General features: G+C 39.3%; 1 protein-coding gene across 2 annotated transcripts in view; it reads left to right on the top strand.

Annotated features, from left to right (window-relative positions):
- Positions 1-24004, top strand: part of LOC128863565 (putative leucine-rich repeat-containing protein DDB_G0290503) — a 196412-nt gene that overhangs the window by 160652 nt on the left and 11756 nt on the right. The window lies entirely within an intron of this gene.

Below are 24004 nucleotides of genomic sequence, written 5' to 3'. Positions count from 1 at the left end.
CATTTGTTTAGTAAGTTGTAAATTTTTTTTTCTTCTTTAAATAGAATAACCTCATTTTGTACATTTGTATTTTGCCTTAAATGCTTGTCGTTAATTTGCTGGTATTAGGTAAGTGTTGACGAACGAAAACAAATATTTCTTCTTTGTCACTCGTCAGAGGCTTGCGAACAGATCTGTGCATTTTTGACAAAACAACTAAATCGCCTTTAGGAAGCTTTGCTGTGAAATCAATAAATCCTGGTCTTTTATAGATTAATTTCATTTGAGTATCCTTAAAAACTTTAGATTCATCCCCCTGATAATAATGGATAAGTGTTTATCCTCGCTTAAACCAAGCGGAACTTTCTCCAGCCATATTCTATCAAGGGAGGAGAGGATTGGATACAACACTTGGGGGCAGGTCTTCATGAACCTGTTCACGGATAGCTCGAAGTTGGCCGGAGCGGTTGGTAGAGGAGTATTTTGCGAAGAGCTCCCCATCAGACTCAAATTCAAGTTATTCAAGCAATCAAAGAAGTGGCTGATAGGCTACTCACTTGTGTAATAACTGTTAAGAAAGTAAATATTTACTTCGATAGCCAAGTGGCAATTGGGGCCCAGGGCTCAATTATGGTGCATTCGAAACTGGTCAGGAAATGCCTGGTTCACTTTCGATTGCATCCGAATTCTTTGACATAAGGCTTTGTATCTGGTCATAGCGGCATTGCGGGAAACTGCGAAGCGGACGAGCTGGCCAGGTAGTGGACCTGTGTGGTAGTTTCTCCGCGAAAGGAGAGAATCAGGAACTCGTTGAACACCTGCGTTCTACTTCTGGAATGATGGGATTCGCGTCAACTCACCGAACGCTGGGCAAGTACACAAACTTGTAATTGCGAAATCTTTCTGGCGCGTGTGGATCGGAGGCGTTCGAGGGACATTCTGAGGATGACAAAACCTCAGCTCTCAAACTTCATGGGTATCCTCACGGCGCATTAGTCGTGAGACTTTGAATTATTTCGAATCGTTTTTTCGTCAGCTGTATGGAAGATGAGGAGGAATCATAGCAACAACTTTTCCTTTCCTCTCCTCGATAAATTTTAGCCCTATCGGTTTCCCTCGCCTTTTTTCCCTTTGCAATGGCATCACAAAGGATGAACTCAAATTCTTCGTCCAAGTGAGCCCATTTTCTGAGAAGCCATTATAACCTTACCTAACCTAACCTGAATTATTTTCGTATTTTTATTGTACTTGTGTTAAGATCAAGTCTTAAGTCACAGCTGGTATGTTTAGCTGTATAAATTAGGGTTGTCAATTACTCTGTTTATGCTTCATTCCCTACCAGACACTGCTGCATACTTTCGACCCAGAGTTTTTTGTGATAAACTGAATAATTTGAGCCTAATGCAATGTAAACCAAAGCCTCCACATCATTTGACTACTATAAAATTTATTCCAGCAGTAACTTTCGAGGACACATCGATCCCTTCTGAATCAGTTGTAGTCTCTAGTTACTCGACAACTAGTCTCGGTTATAAAATTAACTCATACTTGGAGTGTTCGGAGTATGTAAACCAACTCTTATATAAAATTTATTATATATATGTATTTATTATATTCTGAAAGACGAAGTACCTCCTGTTATCAAACAAACACTCGAAATGGAAATTAAAAAATGGGTAAAAATGGTAGCAAAAAGTATTTTTTTTATTTAAGGGGAAACAAAGGGTTCAACTTTTCGAATTAATTTTTATATTTTAGACAGATCGCGAAGTTATGAATTTCGCTGTTGGGAAGCTTTCATGGTACCTAAATAAAAAAGGGGCATAATGAATTATTTCCTGTGGATGCATCATAAACTTAATAGGCTAGACATAACAATTTATATATTACATTACTTTACCACGCTTTGCCTCCGTAAGTTTGGAGCTTTGACCCCCAACTTAATATTTTTCTTAAATTACTAACTATTTGGCAAACTTAGGGAGTTTTTTAATATATCTATTTTTTTAATTTATTTGTGTAATATAAAACGGCGTTCAACGTCTCTTGGCTTCAATTCATACGGCACCCAATGGCCTACCTTTCGGATCATTCCCATGGCTTTTAAACGTTTGGAAATGGTTGATTGATCAACTCCCAAAGTTTTTGCAACCTCTTCTTGCGTTTGAGCCGGATCTTGATCGAGCAATTCCTCCAATTCGGTATCCATGAACTTTGGCGGCGCACCCTCGCGTTCTTCGTCTTCCAAGCCAAAATCACCACTTTTAAAGCGTGCAAACCACTTCTGGCACGTTCGCTCAGATAGAGCATGCTCACCATAAACTTCCACCAAGATACGATGACTTTCGGCTGCTTTTTTCTTCATATTAAAATAATGAAGAAGAATTCCCCGCAAAAACACATTATTTGGCACGAAATTCGACATTTTCAAGTGTGGTAAAAATATTGTTGTTTACGCTTCAAATAAAAAACTTATACTGACGTTTGTGCCTTACGACAGTAGCTCTCCAATGAATGTTTGGAAATGTGGATCGATGGAATAATAATCAAGTTACGCCATCTGTTGTAAAACCGCACGAACTTATTCATAGTCCTATTACATTTTTAATTAAAATATATATTCTTGTTTTGGAAGAAGCTTCATCCAATCCCATCATTCCGTCAATCCCAGCCTCAAAGCCTACAAAGGTTTCGATATTGCCCTCGTGGAGACTATCCAACTCTTCTCTCTGTCGTACCTCGTGGCAAAACGTGAGTTGCTGCAAAATCATCTCATCATCAGAAAGAAAGTTTTTAAATTCTCTACGGATGTGTAACTTAGGAGAAACTACTCGGCTTCATTAGTGAGCATTTTACCACGAGCAGCAAAACTTGCGGTGTTGCGGGCTGTAATGAATTACCTAGTAGTACTTCCGCAAGCTCTATATATTAAACGCACCGGACTCAAATTGCCAAAAAGTCCACTTTTTGCACGCATTGTGAACACAAAAGCTCTATAATGTCTTGATTAAGCGATTTATTAGGATGAATTCCATGTCTCACTGGTTCTGGATCGACCAATGCTAACCCCCGAGCGAGTTGTTGCTCATAAACACATCATTTTGAAAACGAAATGTTTTCCTACAAATTTTACTTTTCCTGCACTTCTACTCAAAATTTATAGAATTAGCAACCCAGGTCTTGCTAAGGAAGCTGCTTTGTCAAGTGGGAATGAGAAAGCTGCTTACTAAGCAAACCTTTTATTATTGACTTATGTCACACTTCTTCCCCCGGGAAGAATAACAGAACAATAGCACCACAAATTGTTGTATTTGTAGAGTCGATATCACCTTGAATAGATTTGACTTTGTTTTCTAAAAATTGTAACGAATATAAATAACTGAAACCTACGCCTGGCATTGACATTGTTTGTTCGGCCACATTTCTAAGTCATTCATAACTCATTGACAATCCGGCATTGCTACTCAAATACTTTGAGAAATTTGTAGAAATCTGGAGAAATCCGGGGAATTCCGACAGTAAAAATGTAACAAAAATTTAAAATTTTTTTACTTTCTAATCGTCTTACCGATAATATCTTTACTTTTACTGCCATTTGGCATTTGCAAAGTTGCACCATTATTCGCAAATTCTTATATGGCCAGTGGTGATTAGTGCCAAGATTTTCAATCAAAACAAAACCAAGTGCTCGGCTCTTGCATAAATAGCTATGTGTGAGTGTATTTTTAAGGCGCCAAGCGATTAAGACCATAATAGAGGCCATGACGGCCTGAATACAGGTGGTGGTCACTAAGTCCGTACGCGGAAATACACCCACACACCCGTACAAACTACGCCAGAATGAAACAATAAAATAAACGATATACAAATAACAAAATTACAAACAGTTATCTGACAGAATTGTGACAGACTGATACTTATCGTTTGTTTGTTTACGCAAAAACCAACTTTACCACTTCAGCGAGTTTTTCAAAATTCCGATGATTAAAAGTCATAAGAGCTGCTTCAGGCTAAAAATAGTCAAACAAAGCTAAACAAAAATATTGAATCGTATTACACGACATGCCATTGAAAGTATTATTATGATCTTAACTAGCATTTGGTATGCCCATGCCTGTTTATACCTTCCATACAGTGGACACTTGACAAATTGAAAATTCGAAAATTAAAAAATTAAATAAAGGATTTTTGTGTATTCTATATTATGAATGAACCACAATGGGCGCTTACGTTTCGATTCAGCCATGCGGGTGTATGATAGTGACACTCAATAGAATCTGGCTGATAAAGGGTCTCAAGACAGTAAGGCGGCATGACTTTTATGCTAAAGAATTAGTTGAATTATATGGTTCAATAATAATGACTATATAATATTTTATCGATAGTGTATGAATGAGCATGCATACATTGCATACATACATACACACATACACGCACACATGCATACGCATTCGGGGCTAATTTGATCAGCTCACTTATTTATTGCTCCACTTTTCCACAACTCTTTTGTTTAGTTGATTGAATTGTTACTAACTACAATAAGCACCGCCATCGCCCTCTTGCCATTTGACTATTTATTGTTGGTCCGCAAAGTAGCCAGTAGCCGCGAATGGTCACTGGGGAGTATGAGTAACCTCGCCATACGAGCACAAACGGCGACGGTGGCGGCGTCAACAAGATTAGCGCGCCTAATTATGGTAATTTAATCGTTGCGTTCTTTTGTGCAGCTGACTAAAGTTGAGTGGAGTTGAGCTAAATTGAATATGATTTAAGTTGTGCGCCAACTAACGTTGACTATTATGTTCGGTCGTTCATTTATTATTTATTATGTTTTGTTCAAATATATTTTCTATGACGGCAGCTGTCTATGTAACTGAGCGCGTATAATATCTAGAATTGAATCTATCATAACTTATAAAACATTATTGGACGTCAAACTATTTTTTATTTTTTTATTAATTTTTTGTTAATTTTTATAATATATTATATTTCAAAGTGCTTAACCAAAGCGCTAATGTGGGCTGAGTTGTTGTTCGTTAGCTGCACCTCAGCATTGGTTGAGTGTAATTTAGTATAGCCGTTTTGTTTTTGATTGATATGTTCAACTTGGATTTTGAGATATTTCCCCCCTGCTTGCTATTGGACAAAGCGCTGCTTCAAAAGGCAATAAACTAATTATTCGCGTATAATTGGCTGTGTGGCTGCATGAAATCGGTTTCAAGTTTAAGTTGTTCTCATGCACTGATCGCGTTAGTAAATCAAATGTTGGGAATATTTAATTTATAGATTAAAATGCGGGTATATTTCATATTTTACTTGCCACTGACACGCTGATTTAAATGTGGGCGTGCTTGAAGCACAACTTTGCGAATAGAGTAAGAATAGCCTTCGTGATGCGAATTTGAGTTTAATTCAGGGGCAGTAATATTTATGGGCGAATAAGAAAAATTAGTTTGTCATTTTATTTTCATTTAACATTTCTATCTATTTTATCAAGTCATATTGAGTATTTTTCATGGAATAGTTTTTCATTCCAGCTTAATGATAATATTTAAAATAATTGTCGAAGCTCTGGTAGTTCGCTAATGTCGCATATGCAGAATCCGACAGGAGGGGTACCCCTCCTTTTCTCCTCTGCTGTGGATACTGGCAATGAATCAATTGTTAAAGATACACGTAGTGGCCTACGCAGATGATGTTGCAACATTAATAAAATTCCCAAATCCCTCTGTAATATAATGCAAAATGCTTTGAACACTGTAAGCCGGTGGGCTGTATCGAGTGGTCTTGCGGTAAATCCCAACAAACCAGAACTAATCATATTCACCAGAAAACACAGGATATCTGCTCTAAACCCCCCAACCCTTGAGGGAATCACACTGTCGATTGGGGAAGAGGCAATTAGCCTATGACTAGTATTAGATAGGAAACTTTCGTGGAAACAAGCGATTTATGGTAGAGTAAAAAAGCAGCCACAGCACTCTATACATGCAAGAGAATTGTGGGAGCAAAATGTAGCCTAACCCCAAAAATAGTACACTGGCTACATACAGCAGTGGTAAGGCCAATCATGGCATACGGTACCTTAGTTTGGTGGCCAACACTTGAGAAAAGAACAACAGTAACATGCTTAGAAAGTATTCAAAGGGGTGCTAGTCTCTGCATAAGCGGGGCACTAAAGACTACGCCCACGGCAGCGATGAATGTCATGCTGCACTTATTACCGATTGAAGCTTACAGCAAACAGCTGACGGCGAAATCGGCACTTAGGTTAAGAGAATCTTCTAACCTAGCCACTAACAGAAGGGGTCAGACAAGAATACTAGATGAATACACCTTCTTACATCAAACGACAGACTTTTGTAACTCAGTAGAGCTGCATGTAAACGCATCATTTACCACAACTTTCCCAACGAGAGAAGATTGGGACAATGGGGTAATGGACAATAGAAGTGAAATCAGTATCTATACTGATGGTTCCATGCTAAATGAACAAGTAGGCGGAGGCCTGCACTCTGATGAAATTAATGCCAACATCCCATTCTGGCTACCGGATCACTTTCAAGCTGAAATTCTGGCTATCAGAGAAGGCCTGTTAGCCCTAAATAAAAGTGTTCAGATATGTAATCGGCCCTGAAAGCTTTTCAATCACCTAATATTAACTCGAAGACAGTAAAAGAATGTATTGACGTTTTGACAGAACTGTCACAGTACTTTAAAATAAACCTGCTCTCGGTGCCGGGTCACAGCGACGTAATAGGCAACTGCAAAGCAGATGAACTAGTGAGATTCAGTACTACATTACCAATCCAACCAGACAAAGCGAACATGTCTATACCTTTAGCAACTTGTAAGATGCTTATAGCCAAACACACTATCAGAGCTGCCAACGGGCTATGGACCTAGTCCCTGACCTTAGGTTAAAGATTGCTTCCGCCTTTAACCATTCTGGACCTATGAGTCTTCTCGACTGCCGCATGCCCGACTGGGCTCTCCAGTAATCGATTAAGCCTCGTTGTTCCTGCTTACGTAAAAAGGCACTTTTGAAGCTGTTATTTACCCCGCAGAAAGGTTCAGGACCTAGTGTCCGCACTTTCATTCCCTTCATGCCCTCATGCCCTCATGCCCTCATGTCCCGGAACCCACATCAAGGTAACAAAGTTTCTTGATGGTAGGGTGTTGAGGATTTTAAAACATTCCCAGACCAACCTTGATTGGAATGAGAAGCTATACAGCGATTTTAGAGCTACTTGACTGTCATAGAGGATAAATTCATTCTTATGTGGTCATGGAAATTTTCAACCATCCAATTTTGTGTCGCCATAGTCTTGCTGAAAGATGTATGGGGTGTCACCGCGTACACTATCAATCCAGTGTTTCACCCCTGCCCCGAGAACCTCGATATATGTAACAGAGTTCACTCGGTATGAGTCTGGCCCTTAAAGCCCCCTTCGAAAAGAACTGATTATTATGATAAGGTTTATTTTCTAATATTTTACAAATCTTTATACAATTTTTTGTAAGTGGTTTTAAAGTCGTATGAAAATTTTAACTCACTAATTTGTATTTGTTATTTCATTTATATTTTATATATGGAACATTGATATATTAACCCTATTTTTTATTCTAATTTTAATTATTTTTATTTATAAACAATATAATATACATAAACCTTTAAATACAAGTTAAAAAAAACTTATTTATTTGTAACATTTTTGTGAAAAAATCGAGTGTCAAGTGCCATTCGGTTATTTTAGTTTTTTTAATATGAAAATATTTCCCCTCCACTTTTATAGTTTTGATTGACTGACTCCATTGTATCCTCATATCTTGAAAGTAGTCTACTCAAGACAAAAACCTCAACAAAGTGAGTTCTTTGGTGGAACAAAGAACTTGCAAATTTGCGTCAACTAGCAAGATCAAAATTCAATGGTGCAAAGAAATATCAAAAGTTCTGTGAGGAACTAAACGATGTCCCAGTCAAGAATACAAAAATCACTGACCAAATGAGAGACCAATCCAAATGGCACATTAAAGGCACCGGATGTTACTTTTACAAGCAGTTTCTACGGAACACTAGAGCTTCTTCTCAGAACTCACTTTCATGACTGTAGGCTTAACGCAACCCGTGACACTAATCAAGGAGTGCCAGCGCACACTCTGTTCAGGTCAAAAAGTCTTACTATCTACAGAATAGTAAACTATGAAAGGGTAGAGTGGGCAATCAACTCGTTCAAACCCTACAAATCACCCGAACCAGATGGTATTTTACCCGCCCTGCACTCAAAGGGCTCAGATCAAGTCTTAGCTTGTGTTATGCCCCTAAGATTTGGCGGGAGGTCAAGGTATTATTCCTACTAAAGGAAGGCAATAAGCTTCCTGAATCTCAAAAATCCTAGAGGCCAATCAGTTTTATGTCTTTCATGTTGAAACCTATCATGACCTACTGGACTGTTACCTAAGAGAGGAGGAGGTTATCTCGATTATCCCACTCCATAAGCTGAAATTTGCATATCAAAAAGGGAAATCCACAGTTATACAGCTAAACACAATTGTTCGCAATATAGAAAAGACCCTTGACCTTAAGGAAGTAGCCCTCTGTGCTTTTATGGACATTGGGTGTGCATTTGATAACGTGAACTTTCAAGCAATACAACTGGCACTCTCCAATAGGGGAGCTGATCCAGCAATTGTTAAATGGATGGATAATCACAGCTTGTCTGGGGCAAGTTACCATAAGTGTTGCAACCGCGAAAGGAATCCGACAATGGGAGATAATATCGCCATTGCTCTGGCCTATTCTGGTTGACGATTTGTGATACAAACCCTTAACAATAATATACCCTTTATTATGGGTATGCAGATGGCATTTCTGTAATAATTAAAGGCAACCACGAAAGGACCATAAAGGACTCAGTGCAGGATGCCTTAAATATAACCTGGGAGGGGTGTAGAAAAGAGGGATTATCAATCACCCCTTCCAAAACCACTATTATCCCATTGACCTGGAAAAGGGTTCTAAATATACCCATTATCTTGGATAAAAAACTCGCTTGGGAGGCCCACCTCAACTCAGTAAAAAAAAGGAACGAAAAACCTTTGGACAGCGAAACAACTTTTCGGTTAACTCTGGGGTCTGAACCCCAAAATAACCTTTTGAATCTACACCCAAATGGTAAGACCTATCAAACTATATGGGGCTTTGGTCATTCGTAAAAGACAATGTTAAATCTTTAAAATAAAATAAAAGTTTGAAAAAATATTGTTAGTTTTTTTTTATAGCCGATTCAAAAAGCAAATTTTACGTGGCCCACCCTATACAAAGGCTGGCGTGCCCAAGCACAACAGGGGCATGCGAACAACCCCCTACTGCTGGCATGGAAGTGGTTTTAAATTTACCACCGCTAGATTTAGCAATACAAGAGGAAGTTACTATGTAAGCATCCTCTTTTCATATGAAATAAAAGCTTAAACCAGGATATCTTACTGGACACCTCAATGTCTTGAACAGGGTTCAAGTATGCAGTATGCATAACCCAGGCAAATGACCACACGGAAACCGTACTCGATTTTATAATGAGACACAAGGTTATCTTCCCGTCTAGGGAAGAGTGGAACACTAACACAAAAATGAAGAAAAAGTTTTTTCTAATAGCGGTCGCCACTCGGTAGGCAATGGCAAACCTGCGAATGTATTTCTGCCATGAAGAAGCTCCTCGTAAACAAAAATATCTGCCGTTTGGAGTCGGCTTGAAACTGTAGGTTCCTCCACTTGAGGAACAATTCCAAGACGCACGCCACAAATAGGAGGAGGAGCTCGGCCAAATACCCAAAAAGGGTGTATGCGCTAATTATATATATACTATATATGCCAGATTATATCCTGCGAAACCTAAAATTTTCAGAGGCTTTATATTTAGTAATTATTTTGTTTATATCTTTTATGTCAAACTTATAGAATAAATCAGTAATTAGTTGTTTTTTTGAGTCTTACTGATTTTTAATAAATTACTTTTCCTAATTAACGGTACTTGAAATGCGAATTTACATAATTATTAACGAGTTCTAATCGCTACTTCAGTATAGTAACGCCCATCGGCGGACTTTCTTTTCACATTTTAATTGCAAATTGACAGCATAATATGTAAAATTTTGCAACTTTTTGTTTGGAAAGTGAAATTGCTTTGGATATAAATATTTACCTTTGACTTCAACTTGGTTTTGTTTCTGTTTTGTATTTGTAGAAAGCTCGATTTTTAACGGGCATGTTGCGAATTAATAACCGGTTACCAGAAGTTGAATAATGCAAATAGTTTAACATTTACACTAACACATACAAATGTGTAATGAGATGTGATTTTTAGTTAGCATTTCAGCATTCTTATTTTCACTTTACGATTTGGATGCGGCAGTGATACGAGTGAAACACAATCTTCTGAAGGAATTATTATTTTTTTGCTGTTTATTGGCTTATGGCATTTGGCTATAAGTGAATGATTGATTAATTTTAATTTGCATCCAAATTCATACTACATGCTTATACTAGTTTTTCACAAAGCTTTTGAGTGAGCGTGAACTATATGGTGCGTCTTAGTGTTATTGTAATAACACCGCATGGGCCATCCGCGTGGCAAATAGCAAATGCACGCGGGTGGTTTATTATTGTCTGGCGTGGGGTTTATTATTGGAGGGTGGATGCTTTACAAAATTAGAACATTTTCTACCATTTCCATTTGACTGTCCACAGTGGACACCGATGCCTTTGACTAACAAAATGGTAGCCACAGGCAACCCACTCGGACAACGTTATCAATCGTGGAATCAAACTTCTAATTAACTTTCTAACTAACTTCTAAAACTCACTCTCTGTGCGCCAAATATATGGGCTCATTCCGACACAGTGGCTTTATGAATAAGCAAACTTCACATTTTGGAATGCGAAATATTTCCACTCCTTATATTTTTAAGGGGTTAGAGGTAGTCAGAGGCCCGAAAAAATTATGATTTTCAATAATTTGTTTTTGCTAGTCAATTGCTTTATTTTACAAAAATAAAAACATAGCATTAATGCATCATGTTTCGACTTGACGTAAGCAAAATTTCAAAAAAAAAATTAATAAATGTAAAAATTATCGCTGCGGTGAATCAATCGGACAAGAGAAATTAGTTTTAGTAAAAGATAATCTTGTGCCTGATCGAAATCACTGTTTGGTATGGGTAGCTCCACATTTCTTTCAAATTTGCAGATGTAGTCACTATATTACAAGTATTACTGTAGAGTGATGCTGAAAAATAGTTGCCAATTTTTTGGTTTCAATACTAATCTAAGGTAAACGTGAAACTAACACATTATTTAGGCGAACTTTTGTCGGACGCACCATCCCTTGAAATGCGTTTTTTAGCCGGCAGCCCAGCAGCTACTGCGTGTCAGCTACAACAACAACACAAAGTGATTTTAGTAATTTGGGCAAATTTTTGTGAGGGTTCATAAACCATCTTCAATTCAGTTGGTTATCCTGAAAAATGGGATAGGAAGTTGCACGGAATTTTCACTGCTTTAAATAACTACAGCATTAGGCGGCCGCCGTAGTCGAATGGGTTGGTGAGTGACTACCATTCGGAATTCACAGAGAGCACGTAGGTTCGAATCTCGGTGAAAGACCAAAATGAAACATCGAAAAACATTTTTGTAATAGGGGCCGCTCCTCGGCAGGCAACGGCAATCCTCTGAGTGTATTTCTGCCATGAAAAAGCTCCTCATTAAAAAATATCTGCAGTTCGGAGTTGGCTTGAAACTGTAGGTCCCTCCATTTGTGGAACAACATGAAGAAGCACACGACAAATAGGAGTAGGAGCTCGGCCAAACACCCAAAAACATATATATCTAGAAAAGAAGGGAAAAAATTAGAGTGGAACATAAACATGCCCCATAAGTATTTTAAATTATACCAACAGCAAAAATAATCCTGCATTTCCGAGGCATTTGTCATCGTTGATTTCTTCCGAACTTTCTCCCACAAAAGCAGAAAACGAATGAAGTAACTGTCAAGAATTGCTTTAAGATTGGAAATATATATGAATAAGAAGGGCAAACCATGTCGCCAGTACGGGAGACAAATTCCCTTCTCTCTTCCGTGGCCGTCCTTCTCTCACGAACAAAATGCTTCCCTTCCAAATGTTTCCCTGTGTAAATGGGCACATAGCATATGAGTGAAGATTGTGCTGACTTGTTTCCGTATATAACTAACACAATCTTATCGCCAGCCAAAATCTGTACGAGAATTTCATACATATTTACGCACTCGTGAAATATTTTTACCATGCATTGAATAGACATAATTTCAGAAGTCTGGTCAAGATTAGATCGTTAAGTGGCTCTCAGCGAAAGAATCAGCTGATGGTTTGACGTAACCGGGGTTATGACAGCGGCTTGTTTACATCAACACAATCTACGCTTATGTTGCTGAATAGCGAGTGATTGGACCTATTTATAACCCCGGCTACGTCAGACCATTAGTTGATTCTGTCGAATTCGCTGAGAGCCGGATAACGGTTTGTTATTGGCCTCATCTTCTCAGTTCTCTTCACCATGGTGTGTGAATACGTCTGGAATGAGCGTACAAAATTCTGCTGCCGAGTTCCCAGTGACGTGGTAACCGAAGTTATTCTCACAATTTTGTTTCGGATGGCCAAACCTGATAATCTATAGTCCTTGTTAAAGTGTGGTTCCAAGAAAAGGTTACTATTATCGATAACATAATTTGACAGATACAGAATTTCTGGTATAAACCGCTAAATGTCATAAAATTTGCAAGCTTCTAAAGCTAAACTGTTGGTAAACTCATTGATTTTTTGTGTTTTATTTGAAACAAAGTTCTATGCCACAAAATACCTCTTATTTTCAACTTATTTTATTTTCTAATTAAATGCCTCACTGATTTTAAATCACTAACTTGACCTATATTTCCGGCAATTAACAGTACGAATAGCCCAGTCTTACAACTTTTTACGCTTCGTCTAAAACTTTAATGCCAAAGCGACGGTCTTTTGTTAATCTATTATAATTTTATACGACTTTTATGTTTATGCTAATTAATGAGGTGTGAACTGGCGCTTGGTTTGTGGCGTGAGACGTTGCCTCACCGAATAAGCAATGAGAACGCGCGAACTCGCAGCTGTGAAGCTTACCAAAGACATGAATGTAGGGATGTGGATATTTACATGTACATATATTGTACATACACACGCATTTACAGATTTGTGTTTGTGTAGTGGTTATCACTCAACGGCGCATGCGTGACATCGGAAAGCTAGTAAACTATTGAAATGAGTTTTATCATTAGGTCTGAATGAGTGATTGTGTGAATAAGTCAATTAGTGCTTTTGTTTATATGTAAATGCTAACAACGGCATAAGTATGGCACGAGACTGAATTTAAATACCAAGAATAATTTACATATTCAATTTTTTTTAACTTCAACGTTCGCGCGAAGTGGTAATTTGGTGGCACAGCAAGCGGCCACCAGCGCTAGCAATTTTTTCTTCTAAATTCATTCACGTTTTGATAGAATAAACTTCAGGGCTTAGGAATTTTGGAAAAAAAAACATTACAGAAGTTAACTTCTCACTACAGAAAGAGGTCAAAACGTTTACTCAGTGGAAAAAAAGGTTAAGTATTAAATATTCATATATACAGGAACCGGCACTCGAAGTGTAACCAATTAAAAAGGCCATAAATTTAGTTTGGACAATTACTTTTATTCAAATCAAAGTAAAAAATATGAAAATAATAGAAAATTAAGAATCAATTTACTTTTACTCGATATGACCACCTTTTGCCTTGACTAGGACCTTGAAACGGACCAGAAACGAATCGCTAGCTGCCCGAATGTGTCTTGCAGGTGTTTGGGCCCACTCGCGGCCAATAGCCATTGTCATTCAGCGCCTCGAGACTGGTGAATTTTTTAGTTCGGACCTTCCTCTCCAAAATAGCCCAAAAAGAATAGTCCATCGGATTCGGGCCTGGTGAATTTGAGAGCCATTGTGTGGGCGTTATGAAGTTCGGAACGTTGTGCTTCGTGGTTCACTCGAACATTGTGATACGGTGCCGAGTCCTGGTGAAACGACCATGGTCTGCCACCGAAATGTTAGCCTGCCCACGGCTTCAAAGCAGGCTCCAGAATACTTTCCTGATAATATTTCGCATTTACCTTGACGCAGGGCTCGATGAAAACGATTGGAGAGCACCCATTTGCGGTCACAGCAGCCCAATCCATTTCCTGTGCTGCCGGCGGGTGCTGCCTCCTGGTGGTCAATCGTTGACCCAAATTCCGGTATGAAAGGTCGGTCAAATAAACCGAAGCAACTCCTTCGCTCTCTCAAGTCTGACTTGTTGCTGCTTTGGTGTGGATCATGCGTCTTTTGGATCTTGTAAGGCTTAACTTTGAGATCATTTTTTAGTATGCTGCGGATGCTACGGTCAGATATTTTAAGTTTTTTCGTCATTTGAATGGCACTTCGTCGGGGACTTCGCTCAATTCGCTTCTTCACTTTTTGAACCATTTCACGTGACGTTGCAATCTTCCCCACCTTCTCCGTTGGAAATCCACTACTGATTTTTTTTCACGTTTACTCTCACAAAATGCGCAATTTTTCAGATAACTTTTTCGTATAATCCAACAAACAAATATCCACAGTATTCTAAAAATCAGCACCCATCCTCTAGCAAGCTAATTGGGACAACTTGCTCTTCATAGGCAAAACATGGACTGAAAAGTCCCGGGCCTAACAAAGAAAACACATTAATTTGCCCATAGGTCGCCTATGAGTGTTCGTTTAGGGCTTTAAGTCTTCCTGCAGATGCTGCAAGGTTATGTGCAAAAAGATCTAACTGTGATCCACTGCTCCTACGACATTTGCCTCAGCGGGTTACCACAATCAATTAGTGCCACAGTAAGGTGCTTTTTGGCAACCTCGTTGACCGCCACCCCTGCTCTGGACGTTGTCGGCTTTTCGTCGCCCTTTTTGCTGTGCTTCACGTTTGGCTTTGCAGCAACGTTTTTCCACTTTCTCTTAGTGGTGGGCATCCTACATCCACGTTCGGTCGATCGCTGCCTTTTTTCGACCAGTCTCTTCTCAACCTTATTGGCAAACTCCGGGTTTGATGCATCACACCCAGCGCGATTTGCAAAGTGAGCACGGCCCCTTTCAACTTCCTTTTTAGCCCATGCCAATCGTTCCATTTCAGTTTGCGGCAGATTGGTCATGCCACTAAACCGGTCGTAGGTTTTGACCGCAACCTTGTAGCATGCTTTCGCTTTCATCTCCTCCTTGATTGGCTTAGCTCTAGGCCCTTTCTTACTCACAGTACTGGCACAATCAAGCTTCACCGGAGAGCGAAGTAAAGCTTCTTCCTCGTTAGTATTCACGCTTGCAACACTTTCCAGGTCCGAGTGTTCGCGGACTATGGCCCCGTGCGTTGCATAACGTTTTTCGTCTGTTTGGTAGTAGCATTACGATCACTGTAACCTGCTCCCGTTACAGTAGAAGTTTCGTCGCTTGAGTCAGTATGTGAGTTCATCTTTTTCGTACGATCACCTGCTCGACAAGGCAAGCGCAGTAATAAGTAGTATAAAAGGGAATTCAAATGGTTTACCACGGCACCGCCCCATGCCGTGGCAAGGCACTCTCCAAGAGGGCCCGGTGTTAGGGAGGCGCCGTTAAGATACAGCCGGTCTGGTAAACCCCATGGCTGCAAGCCATCCAATGGGCACGGTGTCGCATAACACCCTGGATTAGTGGGTGAGCAAGGAGAGGAAATAATGGATGACGGGAGTTTAAGAATAACAAGGGATCTTCGTCGGTACGTTGATCATCGCATGGTGATTGGATGGTTAGCCAATCCCTATATGGAGCTATCCTCTTAGTTCGTATTGAGTTGGTCACCATGATATGGGGGTCAAACCACTTCCACTTAAGCCTCATCCTCGCGGCAAGGAGATCAACATGATGAGGCCCGTAATGCATAAGCAGCTAGTCGCAGCTTAATATAGGCGGAATGTATGAAGATTTTTTAGGCGCCGTCCACCACAAAGTATAATTTTGTAAGAAACAAATAATTGTCGAAGCTTGTCAAGAAATCCCTATTCTATGGTTATGAAACGCACTATAGTAGTACTAAAGCTGCGAGAGAGGCAAAAAAAAATTTATTTATGTGCAGAACCTTAAAATTTAAAACTAATAGGACTATGAATAAGTTCGTGCGGTTTTACAACAGATGGCGTAACTTGATTATTATTCCATCGATCCACATTTCCAAACATTCATTGGAGAGCTACTGTCGTAAGGCACAAACGTCAGTATAAGTTTTTTATTTGAAGCGTAAACAACAATATTTTTACCACACTTGAAAATGTCGAATTTCGTGCCAAATAATGTGTTTTTGCGGGGAATTCTTCTTCATTATTTTAATATGAAGAAAAAAGCAGCCGAAAGTCATAGTATCTTGGTGGAAGTTTATGGTGAGCATGCTCTATCTGAGCGAACGTGCCAGAAGTGGTTTGCACGCTTTAAAAGTGGTGATTTTGGCTTGGAAGACGAAGAACGCGAGGGTGCGCCGCCAAAGTTCATGGATACCGAATTGGAGGAATTGCTCGATCAAGATCCGGCTCAAACGCAAGAAGAGGTTGCAAAAACTTTGGGAGTTGATCAATCAACCATTTCCAAACGTTTAAAAGCCATGGGAATGATCCGAAAGGTAGGCCATTGGGTGCCGTATGAATTGAAGCCAAGAGACGTTGAACGCCGTTTTATGGCATGCGAACAACTGCTTCAACGGCACAAAAGAAAGGGTTTTTTGCATCGAATTGTGACTGGCGATGAAAAGTGGGTCCATTACGACAATCCAAAACGTCGGGCAACGTATGGATACCCTGGCCATGCTTCAACATCGACGTCGGCGCAGAATATTCATGGCCTGAAGGTTATGCTGTGTATCTGGTGGGACCAGCTGGGTGTTGTGTATTATGAGCTACTGAAACCGAATGAAACGATTACGGGGGATGTCTACCGACGACAATTGATGCGTTTGAGCCGAGCACTGCGAGAAAAACGGCCGCAATACGCCGATAGACACGACAAAGTTATTTTGCAACATGACAATGCTCGACCACATGTTGCACAAGTGGTCAAAACATACTTAGAAACGCTCAAATGGGATGTCCTACCCCACCCGCCGTATAGTCCAGACCTTGCGCCATCCGATTACTATCTCTTCCGATCGATGCAACATGGCCTGGCTGACCAGCACTTCCGTAATTACGATGAAGTCAAAAAATGGATCGATTCGTGGATTGCGGCAAAACCGACCGAATTTTTCACAAAGGGAATCCGTGAATTGCCAGAAAGATGGGAAAAAGTAGTAGTAAGCGATGGACAATATTTTGAACATTAAATTTGTAACCATTTTACGTCAATAAAGTTTCAAATTTCGAAAAAAAACCGCACGAACTTATTCATAGTCCTATTAAAAAAAAAAATTAAAGCTTTTTAACATTTTTTTATATAAAAACAAAATATGTTTTTCCTTTTATTTTAAAACCTTTTAAATTTTATGAAAAAATTTTCCCTTTTCCCTTTATTATAAGTTGGTAATTTTTATCACCTAAAATGTATTAATACAATAAATAATTTCGTTTTTTTTTTGTTAAAAAAACCATTTATTTATGTATAAAAGTGAAAAAAAATTTTATTCAAACTATTGACCACCGAAAGCGGCAACTTTTCCCCATCTTTCAGGCAATTTATGGATTCCATCCCAAAAGAACTTCTTTGGAGCATTGGTGAACCGTATTCCAGAAAGGTGATTCTGCATCGACCGAAACAAGTGGTAATCAGAAGGAGCTATGTCTGGGCTATAAGGCGGGTGAGGTAGAATTTCCCATCCGGCATTTTCCAAATAATTTTTGACCGGTACTGCAACATGTGGCCGAGCATTGTCATGATGGAAAATCACTTTCTCGTGTCTGGTCGCCCATTCTGGCAGTTTTTCGGCTATTGCTTGCTTCAAACGTATCAGCTCATACATAGTACAGTACACCCTTCTGATCCCACCAAATACAGAGCATTACGTTCAAACCATGAATATTCGGCTTTGGTGCCGATTTGGATGGTTGGCTTGGCTTCACATATGATCTTTTACGCTTTGGGTTGTCGCAATGAATCCACTTTTCATCGCCAGTGACAATACGATGCAAAAACGATTTCTTTTTGTGGCGATTAAGCAGCATTTCAGACATGCAAAATCGTCTCTCACCGTCTCTCGTCTTCAATTCGTGTGGCACCCAATTTCCTTGTTTGTGAATGCATCCGGCTGCTTTTAAACGTTTAGAAAAGGCATGTTGAGTGATTTCCAATGTTTTTCTTAAGTTCTTCTTGAGTTTGACATGGATCTTAAATCGAGTAATGCCTCCAATTCTTCGTCTTCAAGCTTTTTTGATGGGCCTGATCGCTCTTTGCCTTCTGTGTCAAAATCACCACTTTTAAACCGTGCAAACCACTGCTGGCATACTCTAACCTCTGGAGCATATTCAGGATAAGCTTCTGAGAGTAAACGATGTGCTTCTGTTGCACTTTTCTTTAAATTGAATAACAAAAGCAAACCTCCCCGCAAATACTGTTTTATTGGAACGTAATTTGACATTTTGACTGTAATAAAAAAAGTTTGTGTGTTGACTAATATTCACTGTTATATATTAAATTTAATTGATTTTTTGGCGTGATTTAACATAGAATAGCTGTCACTGTCAAAATATTGACTACATGAGTAAATATGAGGTTAGTAACAAATACGAAATTAATTAGTTGTACACCCGATATGCAGCTATGTATGTTTATCTAAAATCTATATCTCTAACATAGCTAATGGCCAACATTTCCAATTCACAGCGATGTTTTCCAAACCAAAAAATATTCGAACTCTCAAACTGTGTTAACGCAGATGAATACTAAACTCAATAAAATGTACCAGCACGTAGCTGAATTTTCCGTTTTCCGTTGCTATTGAAGTGAAGCACTTTAAAATGTCTAATTTAATGGCATGCTTTTCGTTTTTGTTAGGAGAAACACAATATTTTATTATTATTCGTTTTAAAACGTAATCAATTCACTTAACACTTAAAATGGAGTAAATATTTATTAGATCAAACTAACATTTTTGAAAAGTCAGTGCACTGCCCAGAAACTTTCTTTCGCTCTCATGTCCATTGGCAATAATCTCGCAATTCATTTGAGTTATTGCGAAATTTCCATAATCTATGCTGCCCCTATTTTTTGCTTAGCTACTGTGTGCTTTTTTCAAATCACTATTAACCGCAATTTTCAGAGCTCAGAAAATATACACAACAAAAATTACAAACGCTCTGTAGGTGATTATATTTGCAAACCTTAAAAATCATTCGAGTTGAAAATCAATTAAATTACCAACCAACCAACCAACCAACCAACCAACCAACTAACCAACCAACCTTGCGGCACATGCGAACCAGCAGAAGTTCAAACAAATGCAATATTTATGAATAAATAAAAACGAAAATATATACAAAATTAAAACAATAACAAACGAGCGTGCAGTTACTGTGCACCTGAATGCATTTTAATTGCGCAAATCAGCACCAAAATCAGTGAAACGGTGAAGAAGGATCAGTGAATGGAGAAGCGTTGGCACGCAGCTTATTTTCAGCAGCGAATAGTTGTGGCATGGCGGTGATTACACGCGAACGATGCAGCCAAATAGCTTAGCAATGCAACAATTATTTGTTGCCAAATAAGCGGCGCCATTTATGTACACCAGTTGTTTGGTGCTTGGCCGCTGATGGCTGAGTGCCACTGCGAGTTGTAATTGCTTGTTGCCAGCGCATATATACAACTACAAATGCATATGTATGTATGTATGTATGTAGGTATGTATGTATGACGTATGTATGTATGTATATATGTATGTATGTGTGTATATATGAATGTACGAGTATGGGCACATGCATGCTAAGCTACATTGATTGCTCTTTAGTTAGATGCGTTTAATTTTCTAGTTTGAATGGCGTGTTACTTAAGTTAAACGGTTTTTTGTATTTTTTTACTTCTATTTTTATTGTTTTTTTTTTGTTTATGTTTTGTGTTGCACTGTGCTGTGCTGCAGATACACCGAACAGCTGTCATTGGTGTTGTCGCCTCAAATGTATTCGAACAAACACAACAATTTTTTTCTTAAAACAAAAATAATTCAAAGTGGGTTTAGATTTAAAACCTTTAGATACTTAGAAACTCAATTTTTCATTTAAAATAATCGACAAATCGGCGAAACTGTAAACAACTTGCACCACATTCATAATCACCATCATTGAAGCCTTAAAGGTAAAATTCAAGATCCCGAATAATCTATTGAAGATCATTCGTAGCTATCTAAGCAATCGCGTGTTCTTATACGAAACGCGAGAAGGATGCAAGACTAAACAAATAACCGCAGGTGCGGCCCAAGGATCAATACTCGGACCTGAACTTGGGATCGATTGGTCCTGCGAATAGAGATGCCTGTGCACGTGGCATTTAGTGGGATACGCAGATGACATTGCAGCTGTAATAATCGCTCGAAATACTGACGAAGCCAAAAGGAAGCTAAATCATCCGAGTTCAGACATGGCTAGAAGACCATGGATTAAAGCTGGCCACAGAGAAAACAGAGCTAATACTTCTAACTAGGAGACGTATCCCATTAGAAGTATCATAGATATACAAGTACTCTATGCCACTTTAGGGACAAACAGAGTGGTCAAATACCTAGGAGTGCAATTAGACACAAGGCTAACTTACTAGGCGCACATAAATCATGCTGCCACAAGAGCTGCCAAAGTAAGCGGCATCTTAAGTAAGCTCATGGCAAACCTTGGAGGTCCAACGCAGAACAAGCGAAAACTTTTAATGGACACAACGAACTCGATTCTTTTATATGGATGCGAAATATGGGCAGATTTGCTAAGAGTGCATTGCCGGCGGAAAACTCTGCAATCTGTGCAACGCACCTGCACTCTCAGAGAGGCTTCTTCACACAGGACAGTATCTGAAGCAGCGGTTTTAGTTAACAGCGAAACCATCCCTATAGACATTCTAGCACAAGAGCGCAAACGGAGATGGGAGGAATCCCAGAGATCTCAAAAATCCCAGTACCATGCTTCTCCGATATTAGAGTTCAAACGCTCATACTTTGGCAGGCAAGATGGAACGCTGAACGGATGGAACGTAGACTAATACCCGATCTAAAAAGTGGGTAGAAAGAAAGTACGGTGAGGTTAATTATTACCTCACACAGTTTTTGTCCGGACATGGGTCCTTTCGCAAGTATTTGTGGCGAATGGGAAAAGTGAACCAACCAAACTGCATATATGGAGATACTGAGTATGATGATGCGGAGCACACCTTCTTTAAATGCGGAGTGGAACGTAGAGAGAACAGATCGGCAACGAGCTATTGGTGTATTTACACCTGAAGAAATAATCGAGAAAATGATGATAGACGAAGAAAAATGGAATCCCGTCGCTAATTTCGTGGTGGGTATTATCTGAAAAAAAGCGTGAAATGGAATCTTGTGTTGAAGAGCATTGAGCAAAGGTTTCTCAAAACAGGCGACCCTGGACGCAGATAGAGTAAATAAGTGTTCTTCTTAGGACGCCGTCTTGGCCCTCTACATCGAAGCAATGCGGGAGCAGTCCCGGGTTGGGGGGAAAAATCCAAGAGAAGAGGAGGGATATTTTTAGTGGAATCACCACATTAGTAGTAGCGATGGTTACTATATGGTGCGAAGGGATTTTTAACAAAACTTCACCGCCAAAAAAAACATCATCATCATCATTGCTGGCCTGACGGTCCGGGTGGAACATTAGTCTCCCTGGCCTAAATTCATATAAATTATGATTCAAATTCACAATAGTGACTGAGCACAAAACGCTACGTTTGTGAAGCTACATTTGCATTTTTTTTTCAAATAATTTGTTTTCGTAAAATACGGCTGAATAGTCGCATTATGTTCATTAATTCTTTTGTCCACTAGTAGCGGTGACATCTACTTTTAAAATAATCCTCGTACCTAACTTATGGATTTTGGCTACGTATGGAAGAAAAAACGAAGGTTAAGCTAGGTTTTTGTGGCAGTCGGCCTAGAGTAGCCAACTCACTTAGATCATGCAGGACCATTTTGGTACCACTGTGTAGCACGGCAACCTTATTGATCATTTTTTCTTGGACCTAGTTAGACTTTCTCATGAAGCGATGATAGGTTTAATCGCAACACCGAATAGTTCCGTAAGAGAGTCAAAATAGTATTTTCCTAACAATCTTGCTCTACTCCTAGCTAGACTGGACAATTACAGAGGACATGACATCATCGCATTTTCTCCTGTTTCTTCTTCTTCTCCACAACTTCTGCAGTATTCGTGCGAAAGTACTCCTGGCCTAGAAGAGTTTTCAGTTAACAGCCAGTGACCGCTGACTCAAGCCATGACTTTCAAGATGTTCTCTCTTGAGAGGTTGAGTATTGAGAGAGAATCAAGGCTTAAAAAGGCGCAAGTTTGTGCTTCACATATGTTCCGAGCAAATCCGCCAAACGCCTTAAATAAAAGAAAAATTGCATTAAAAAATATATATACATATATAAATGATAAAAATATACAATATATATTATGTAAACTCTCACCTTATCATCGTTGTCTTTGCTTCATCGTCGTCATCTGCGTCGAATGGTGTAGCCACTAAAACAATCCCTCCTCCTCTTCTGGAGAGACTCCTTTCCCAGAACTACCTTGCATTACTTCGGGAAGGCCCAGTACGGTGTCTATTAAATGGACCAATACTATTCACCCACGTCTGGGTCCATCATATTTGTAGCCAGCTTCATGCTATAGGCTCGCCTTCTAACGTTTCTCTGCTGTCATACCAGTGGTATGTGTGGTATGCTCTCAGGTTCCTCTCGTATGGGCGTATGGATGTTATAAGCTATCCAGGCTTCTTTTGCATCTGTAGCAAAGAAGATGTTGCAGTAATATTATACTGTCTTATGCCGTCATGAGCACATGACTCGACAGTCTGTGATTTGTCGTCAGTTCGTAGACAATTCACCTCCTATCGACGGCTGATTTGTTTTTCTCTGCGTTTTGCGCTGCCACTCCGCGTGTTGCAGGTGCAGCGTTATCCGCTTTGCAAAACTTTTAACTGCGTTCCAACAATCATTTGATGCACACATGTTAATCGTTGCCGTTTTTGCCTTTCAAACTAGTTCATTATGAAGAGTCCTAAGTAAGAACCTCAAATAGTGAGAATTTAAAATTTAGATAAAATTGAAATCCTTATTGGATGCTTGGCAGAGCCCCTCTCTCCATTTTGTGATGTGCCCCTTGATGTGATGCCACAAATAGAGTGACCTACAGTTTTATATCGCCTCCGAGGTATGCTATTGCCAGCCCAAAGGCGGCCGCTTTAAAAAAACCTTTCCTATAATTTGGTGTTCCATGCCATTTCTTCAATTCTACTTTCGATAATCTTTTGTATGGAATAGTACATCGGGTGAATTACTTTCGTGGCACATAAGCAAGTACGCAATATTTTGCCTAAATTGTTTGTCGAAAGCTCCGGCCTTCCACATCAATATTATCCAATATAGGCAGAAAGTAGTTGGTAAAAATAATTGGCGAGTACACTTCTGTCAGGTGCATGGCCGAGCTTCTCCTCCTACTTATAGTGTGCGTCTTGATGTAGTTCCATAAAGTACTTGGCTAGCGTATTGTAATATCTGGTGCCAGCAATAGAAGCTAATGTTTTGCCTCTTTTTCGAAGAAGTATGACCTAATGATGACTCCAGTCCAAAATTTGTACTAAAAAGCTCCATTTACTACAGAGCCCAGATGTCTAAATCTTTGCCAGACGAGAGCAGAGCAGCTGAGAAGAAGGTGTTGGCATTTGGACATTGGCGTTGTATTTGGAC

Source organism: Anastrepha ludens, chromosome 2 (genome assembly GCF_028408465.1).
Source record: "Anastrepha ludens isolate Willacy chromosome 2, idAnaLude1.1, whole genome shotgun sequence".
Taxonomy (NCBI): Eukaryota; Metazoa; Arthropoda; class Insecta; order Diptera; family Tephritidae; genus Anastrepha; species Anastrepha ludens.
Note: the sequence above shows the minus strand (reverse complement) of the source record. Positions and strands in the feature narration are given on the sequence as shown.